This window comes from Eupeodes corollae, chromosome 1 (assembly GCF_945859685.1).
Source record: "Eupeodes corollae chromosome 1, idEupCoro1.1, whole genome shotgun sequence".
In the NCBI taxonomy this organism is placed as follows: Eukaryota; Metazoa; Arthropoda; class Insecta; order Diptera; family Syrphidae; genus Eupeodes; species Eupeodes corollae.
Genome location: NC_079147.1, coordinates 29,228,356 through 29,237,316, shown reverse-complemented (window position 1 = coordinate 29,237,316; position 8,961 = coordinate 29,228,356).

The window sequence follows — 8,961 nt, the reverse complement described above, 5'->3', positions numbered from 1 at the left end:
TGGTGATTTTCTTGGTACGCAAAGGAGGAAATCTTTGGGGTTTGGTTTTAGTAGCTTATCGTGAGCATTTTTAAATGACTCAAAATTTTTCATAAAAATTCCTATATTAGTTTAAATTACTTAATTGAAGTTGCATTGTAGATGATATTTGAAAAACTTGTGATGTACAGAAATAGAAGTGATCTTGAAGTTAATTATGTAATAAAGGTGCTGTAAACGTTACGCTTTTTCTCTTAATCTATTCCAAGAGGTTTCTTTGTAGGTTATTGGTTCTAAATTTATGTCTCATGTTTTATTGAAGTCACACGAAAGATTATGTTCGAAGATTATTTTGATGGGACCGTTGTCGTTTTGGGGACATATTATTGGGCAGACTTATTAAATCCATCAGGTTTAGGTACGATGTGAGTCTTATTTTCAAGTTAAGAAACTTTTCAATAATTCGATGAAAGGATTTCGAAAATGATGACAGCTTTTTGAATTTTTTGTTTGTTAAAAAAGATAGCCCCTAAGTTGATGTTTGGAAAATACATAATAAGATGCATTTGGATGAAGGTGGGGGTTGTTGTATTTCAATCCAAGACTATTGTGATGCAAAGATGATGTTCTTGTTGTTATGGTGATTTTCTTTGTACAGAAAGAAGGAGGAAATTTTTGGGGTTTTTGAATGACTCAAAATCTTTTATAAAAATTCCTATTTTAGATTAAATTGAAGTGATCTTCATTATGTAATAAAGGTGCTGAAAACGTTACGCTTTTTCTCTTAATCTATTACAAGAGGTTGCTTTGTAGGTTTTTGGTTTTTAATTTATGTCTTATGTTTTATTTAAGTCGCATGAGAGATTATATTCGAAGATTATTCTAATGTAGGTTCTAAAGGATGGTCTTGTAGTTCATTTTCTTGGTAGAGAGATTACGAGGAATGAAGGTGGAAATGAAATGCAATCAAAGCGCCAAAAACGTTATTGGTTCTTAATTTATGCCAAATATATTATTGAAGTCGCATGAAAGAATATGTTCGAAGATTATTCTGATGTAGGTGCTTAAGGATGATCTTGTAGTTTATTTTCTCGTTGGAAAGATTACGAGAAATGAAGGTGGGTATAAAATGCAATCAAAGCGCCGAAAACGTTGGGTTTTTGTTTTTAAATATTTTTATTTTCAAACAAGTACTTTCTTTGAATGGTTATTTGTTCTTAACTTATGTTTACTAATCGAGCATATTTTAAAACTGTTAAAATCTTTTGTTAATTACTATAAACGGTTTAATGGGGTAAACATTCCTGGTGGGTTTCTATTTGTTTACAAGAATACTTAACATACATAAAGTGAAGTGATGGCTTGAAATCATTTTCATTTTTTTTTTTAAACATTTTATTTAGTTATATTCTATTGAAATTATAATAATCATGAAAACTAGAAGACTTGAAAGATATCTGAAGACGAAGAAAATGTTGAATGACCGGTGTTGTTTTGGGGACATATTATTAAGCAGACTTATTAAATCCATCAGTTGTAGATATGATGTGAGTCCTAGTTTCAGTTTAAGAAACTTTCAAATGATTCGATGAATCGATTTCGAATATGACAGCTTTTTGAATTTGGATGAAGGTGGGTTGTTGTGACTTTGTGTTTCAATCTAAGACTGTTGTGATGTAGAGATGTTCTTGTAGTTATGGTAATTTTCTTGGTAGAGTAATAAGGAGGAAAACTTTGGGGTTTCTTTTAAGTAGCTTATCGTGAGCATTTTTAAATGACTCAAAATCTTTCATAAAAATTCCATCGTGGATGATATTTGAAGAACTTATGATGTACACGCATAGAAGTGATCTTGTAGTTGATTTTGTAATAAAGGTGCCAAAAACGTTACGCTTTTTCTCTTAACCTATTTCGAGAGGTTTCTTTGTAGGTTACTGGTTCTTAATTTATGTCTAAGGATGATCTTGTAGTTTATTTTCTTGGTAGAGAGATTACGAGGAATGAAGGTGGAAATAATAAGCAATCAAAGCACCGAAAACGTTATTGGTTCTTAATTTATGTCTAATGTTTTATTGAAGTCGCATGGAGATTATTATGATGTAGGTACTAAAGGATGATCTTGTAGTTTATTTTCTTGGTGGAGAGATTACGAGGAATGAAGGTGGAAATAATATGCAATCAATACGCTGAAACGTTTGGTTTTTGTATTTAAATATTTGTACTTTTAAATAAGTAGTTTTTTTAATGCTTTTTTGTTCTTAACTTATGTCTACTAATCGACCATATTTTAAAATTGTTGAAATCTTTTATTAATTACTATACCTATAGGTTTAATGAGGCAAAAATTCCTGGTGGGTTTCTATTTGTTTACAAGAATATTTAAAATACATAAAGTGAAGTGATGGCTTGAAATCATTTTCGTTGTTATTTGGAACATTTTATTTGATTTTATTTTAAGCTTAAATTAAATAGCATTTATTAAACGCAAGAAATATTAATCTTTTTAAATAGAGATTTTTTAATAAAGTATTTTTGTAAACGCTTTTATTTCTCTGGTTTTTCTTTATATATTATGTTTCATGGTTTTGTTGCGTAGTTTCGATTTTTAGTAAAAATTTCTTACTAGTTTTATTTGTTGTCAATATTTTATCTTGATTTATTGATATTTAAATCATTTTTCTTTGCCTTCCTACATTGTGCTTTAATTTCATATACGGCGCATATAAATTGTATTATACCTGTTTTCTTAGATACTTATAAGAATTCTCTAGAATTCAATCAACTTTATATTATGTTTAACGGAGGTATTATAAATTTGTTGACTTTTTTTCTCAATTTAAAGTGTATTTCTTATTCTTGATAAAAAGATGCTGACATGTAAATATTTTTTTATAGTTATGGTTTGAGTTCGTGTTTGCGTTGTTTTCTTTAAAAAGATTTAAATTATTGGTATAAGTAGAATATTCAGGTTTAAAATTATTTTGATTTTTAAGGTAGGTATACGAAGATAGGTAGTAATAAAAATTGGTTGAATTATAAGAAGTTTAGGTTTAAAATAAATAAATAACGAAGAAGGATTAATTCAGACATAAATAAGTAGTTTTATAAATTATTGATTTAATTGAAATAATTATTAAAATAACGAACGAAGTGAAAATTACTCGGTGGGTTTAAGTTTTAGAAGATTAAGTGTTTTAAGTATGTATTAAATAATTTTTCGCTTTGATAACGAGATTTATATAGTAGTTGATAATTTTTTGATAATATTTAAAAATTATTAAAGATATAAATATTAAATTTGTTGAGTGTAATAATAATAAGGATGATTTTCTTTAAGACTTGTAAAATTAAAAAGGTTTGGTATCTATGTACCTGTGCTCGAAATAATGTTGTAAGAATTTGAATGTGTATTATTTTATAATATTTATGAATTAAAAGTAAAATTAGAAGATGTTGCTTGAAGATAAAAGAATGAATTGAATGTTGATATGATGTCAAAGAAAGTACTTGAAAAATTATTATTTTATTTTGAGAAGCGCTTTTATTTCCTTTATTCTTATCATTTTTGTAAGCTGAACCTTTTTTTTATTTATTTTGGTTTCAGTTTATGTTTTCTTTTTGTTTATTTCATTTTTATTTTTCAAATTAATAGTGAGGGGGCCATTTTATTCAAAATTAACCATTTTAGTTTTCAATATGTTTTATACTTAATAAATATAAATAAAGGCTTTTTGTTTTTATGGAAATCATTTATTTATCTATTAATAGAAATTATTTGTTGATGTTGTTTTTCTCTTGAAGTAAAAAATTGCTTTTTCTTTTGTTTTCTTAATTTTTGTTTTATTTCTAATATTTTTATTCTTATTCTAAAGTGTCATGTTACAGTGTTTCTTCTGTGGAGATATCATTGTGCGCTACCAATGAAGAGAGTATGAGGTTACTTCTTTGAATATATTTCTTGGTTTACCGATGTCTTCCAGGGCGTTCGGTATTTAAAAATACAATTGATGTGGGGAGCCGGGAATGTGGAAGATGCTTTTTTTGAAAATCTGGCCCATGAGGTGGTTGGGAAGATGAGAACTTGAAGGGATTTTAGGACTCAAACTCCAATTCTATGTGAAAGGTGACTTAAGGTCCTTCGAAGTACTTTTTAATTTGAATATCATCATATTGCCGAGAAGAGCGCTGAGAAGGTAATTTTGTTTGGTCATGATGTGGTTACGAAAAATGTGTACTATTTGGTGGTTGGGAAGATGAGAACTTGAAGGGATTTTATGACTCAAACTCCAATTCTATGTCAACAGTGACTTAAGGTCCTTCGAAGTGCTTTTTACTTTAACTTTCATCATGTTGCCGAAAAGAGCGCTGAGAAGGTAATTTTGTTGGGTCATGATGTGGTTACGAAAAATCTCTATCATTTGGTGGTTGGGAAGATGAGAACTTGAATGGATATTATGACTCGAACTCCAATTCTATGTCAACAGTGACTTAAGGTCCTTCGAAGTACTTTTGAATTTGAATTTCATCATAATGCCGAGAAGAATGCTGAGATGATAATTTTGTTTGGGTATTGCAGTGGTTATAAAAAAATCTGGAAAATCTGGACCATTTGGTGGTTGGGAAGATGAGAAATAAAAGGGATACTCGACTCGAACTCCAATTCTATGTCAACAGTGACTTAAGGTCATTTGAAGTACTTTTTAATTTAGCTTTCACCATCTTGTCGAGAAGATAGTTAGTAGTTAGGAAAAATCTGGACCATTTGGTGGTTGGGAAGATGAGAACTTCAAGGGATATTATGACTCAAGTTCCAATTATAAGTTAAAGTTGACTTAAGGTCCTTCAAAGTATTTTTTTTTTTCACTTTCATCATATTGCTGGGGGAACGCCGAGAAGATGAAAGATTTTTTCATTTTTATGGAAAATCTGGATCATGTGGGGTTGGGAGGAGATGAGAATTGTTTTACTTTAACTCTAATTCTATGTGAACAGTGACTTTGGGTCCTACAAAGTACTGGGCAGCACTATTTTAGTGATGGTTTGATCTTAGACTCGAACGAGATTCACAGTGAAGATCTCCAATACATATTTTGTTTCTCTGTAGGTTTTCCGCCCATATTTATTACATCTTGTAGTTTCATCAAGTGAACAGAATGTCTGATATAATGGAAATTATTATGGGTCTCAATGTGTAACCTTTTGCAGTTTTAGGCAATTGAAAATCCTTTTGTAACTTGTTATTGTATAAGACAATCTTCAGCAGTGAAAAATATGCAGTTATTTTATGAAGTGGCAATGTTATGATCAGATCATAAGAAGAGAATGATGTTCTGATGGCTTCTTTTTTTTGTAGAATGGAGAGTGGAATTGGTTGACTTTAGTTGAATTGAATCTGCACTTCAGATCACAAGTTTGAATATTTTCCGAAAATCCTTTAAACGGATGTTTTTTTTGGTTGTATGTATCGGCAGTTCAACATTTTGCAACACTTTTTAACAAAGGTACACACCAAAAGACAAATATTTACTTAAAATATATTAATTAAATCCAGCCGACATTTCATGATAGAACACGAGCCCTTCGGGTGCATAAGTGCATATAATTATTTTATGATAATAAATTAGAAGCCTTGAGTTTTAAAGAAAATCTTATTAATAATTTACAGTTTGCAACATGTTCGTTTTAAAGGTAACTCTTGGTCGATTAGAAACTAAGGACTTGGAATATAGGTATGCTCTTTTACTTATTTGTAATAAAGAAATAGAAGACTCTGATAAAGGTGAGACTTTATATTTTCTTTAGATAATTTAACTTTTCTTCATGATCTTATATTAGTTTTATTATATTTTTATAAGAATTTCCTAATATTTGATTATCAATCAAATTTAATAAAGACATTATTTTATTTGTTTTATTATTTACTTAAAATTGTATTCCTTGGTAGGTAAATAGACTCTCATTTATGAAAGCTTCGTTTAATAACTATTAAAGGTTTTGTTTTGTATGGTTTTGTATTTTAAATATTTAAACGCTCATTTTGTTTTTGAAAAATTTATAGCTTTATACCATTTTATTTTTTCAAATTATGGCTTAAAAGTTGTTTTTAATAAAACTTGTGAACTTTTTTTCGTTGTTCATGTTTTGAGCTTTGGAGAATATATTTTGTAAATTTGTATAAAATGCAGTTAAGGCCAAAATTGTTGTTTTCTATAGATCGTTCTTTATCTATATTATTGTGGAAGTTAGGTTTACTTATTAAGGCTTATAAAAAAAGATTCATTATGTTGCTATTAGAAACTCACAATAATTAATGTAGGTATATATTTGAATACATAAAATTGTTTGATTTTCGTCCTGAATTTTTTTGTGGACGTTTCATTTTTGATCTTAAGAAATTGAATCTCTGCTTTATCTCCTATCAGAGTAGGTTTATATTTTTAACTCATCATTTAGTTTTTGTTTCTATTTAAAACGAATTAGGTTAACTATTTTCGTTATTGTATTTATCATATGTATAAAATTTGTGTTTATAATTTCATTCTTGTTTTATAAGATCTTTGTATTTGAAGTTTTTAGTAATTCTTTTCCGATTTTTATTATACCATAAAGATTTTTCATACTTCTTTCAAAAATATTGCGCTCTCTTTTTTGTTATAGCTTTAAAGCATGGGTTTATAGATTTTTAAGGATGTTTACAGAATGGTCTAAGTAAAAATAGTTTAAAAAATGATGGTCTTTCATTATGAAAATTGTTGTCTTATAAGAAATTATTTTTGGTACCTATTTAAAAATGGTTCTTTAAAAAATAGTTATCGTATTTATCTTGAAAGTTTTATATTTTTGAATTGCATTCGGTTTGTTTTGATCTTTAAATTTTGATGTTAATAAAAATTATTTCATCATGGACTTTGTTTATTTAATTATTTTGTTTGTATTGTAATTTTGTACGTTTTTATGAGCTCATTCTGGGTTGTCTACCTCTACAACTACATATTTCTTAATAATTAATCTAAACAAAACTTTGTGGAATTAGGAAAAATAAAAGCGACGAGATTTTCAGTCGTTTTTTAATTATTTATTTGGGGAGACGTTCTTTAGATTGATGTTTAATTTTATATTCGAAGCAATTATGGAGTGAAGTATTTGTTTAATTTTAGTTCCTAAAAATCATTTTAAAATTAAGTTTTACTCGTAAAAATTATTATCAATTAGTGTTAGATTTTTGTCAATATTTTTTAAATGTTTTAAGGCTGATGTGATAGCATTTTTCAGCATGTTTGATTACGTTTTTGGTGTTGTAGGTTTATTATTTCATTTAAATTATTTTAAAAGTAAAAATATCTACGTTAAAGATGGGAGAATGGACATTTCAACTCCTAACAAACCAAACCTACCATGTTTTCATCTTATAACAAGATCTAGGGGTACCTACTATAAAACCTGAAAATTCATTTAAATTCATAAAAATAAGTAAATAGGTATATGGGTATACCTACTCTGAGTTAAAAATTACCATAATTATTATAGTAAATCATAAAATATACTTAGTTTATATTAAAAATTATTATTTAGTTCAACAATAAATTATGATGGATTTAACAAAAAAGGATGTAGCACTTTGTAAAAATATTTGATAAATGTGTGATCCTGAGATATATTTGAGAACAAACAAACAATTAAAACAAAAAGATTTATGATTTTGTGCGATTAGAGGTATGCTTTTGGTTGTTTTGTTGAAGAAAGAAAAAGGTTATTAACTAATTTTTTAATTAAGTACATTACATACTAAAATATTATCAATTTAAATGTCTACTTACAGTTCGATGAGAATTGTTTTTGTTTGCCAATATTATGTGAAAAAAACTGTTTTAGTTTGTATTTTGAATAAAAATACCTACTTAAATCGCATTTTTATATTTCAATATGGCATCAAAACAAAAGACGTACGCAACTGGGACTCTCAGATTCGATTCAATTGGATTTGAAATCGTTGTTGGTTTGGTCGATAGATCGAAAAGCAACAATATTTTGTGTCAAAATTAAATCGATAAACGATTAAAATTTTGTATTGTGCGCATACATAAAAACATAGATTTTTGTTTAAGATTCATAAATTATATTTATTTATTCCTTTGCTTATTATTTTTTTTTTAAATATTTTTCTAGCTCTTTTTTCTTATATTTTTTAGCATATTTTATTTTTGCAGATTGTTATAAATTATTTTTTGATTGCAAGTAATAAGTAAAATAGACGATTTTCGTCTTGTTTTCTTTGACAAGTATATTATGTTTTGTGTTGATTTAAAAATTGATTTTTTTTTTCTTTTTTTTAAATTATATCAAAAGCTAAAAACGCTAACAGCTCTCGAATTGTGATTTTTTAAACTTTTAACAATTTAACCTGTTACAAAAATTTCGTTCTATTTAATTAATTTTCCTTACAAATCAGTTTTTGTTTTCTTCTTTTTATGTGGAGACCGAAGTCTGCTTTTGTTTTTAAAATAAATAAATACATTTAGTTTTTTTCAATAGTTTTATGATGAATTTTTTAAATTGAATCAAAATTTAAGTTGTGATAACCTGGTATCATCCATTGCGTCGCATCGCGATACATATTTGTCATTCATTGCAGAATTTTGATTGTAGATAGGATTGTAGGTAGGATTCATGAATATGTAGCTATTACATTAAGAAGAAATGGACACACGCCTATGTTTTGTAATATATTTTTTTTTAATTTTTTGGTCGCAAGTAGAATGAAACTATTATTATTATTACAAAACATGCCTCTCTCAGGTCAGGTCAGGCAGGACCTTAGGAGTCGCAATCTCAGTCGGGTCAGAAAAAACGCATATGCCTATTTATAGGTTTTTATCTGTCTGTAAGTCGCTCCCTTTTCATCTCACAATGCATTTATAATGTTGCTCTTAGTGGGAGAGCGCAAGGCATACACATATATATATGTAGTATATTTTGGAAGTA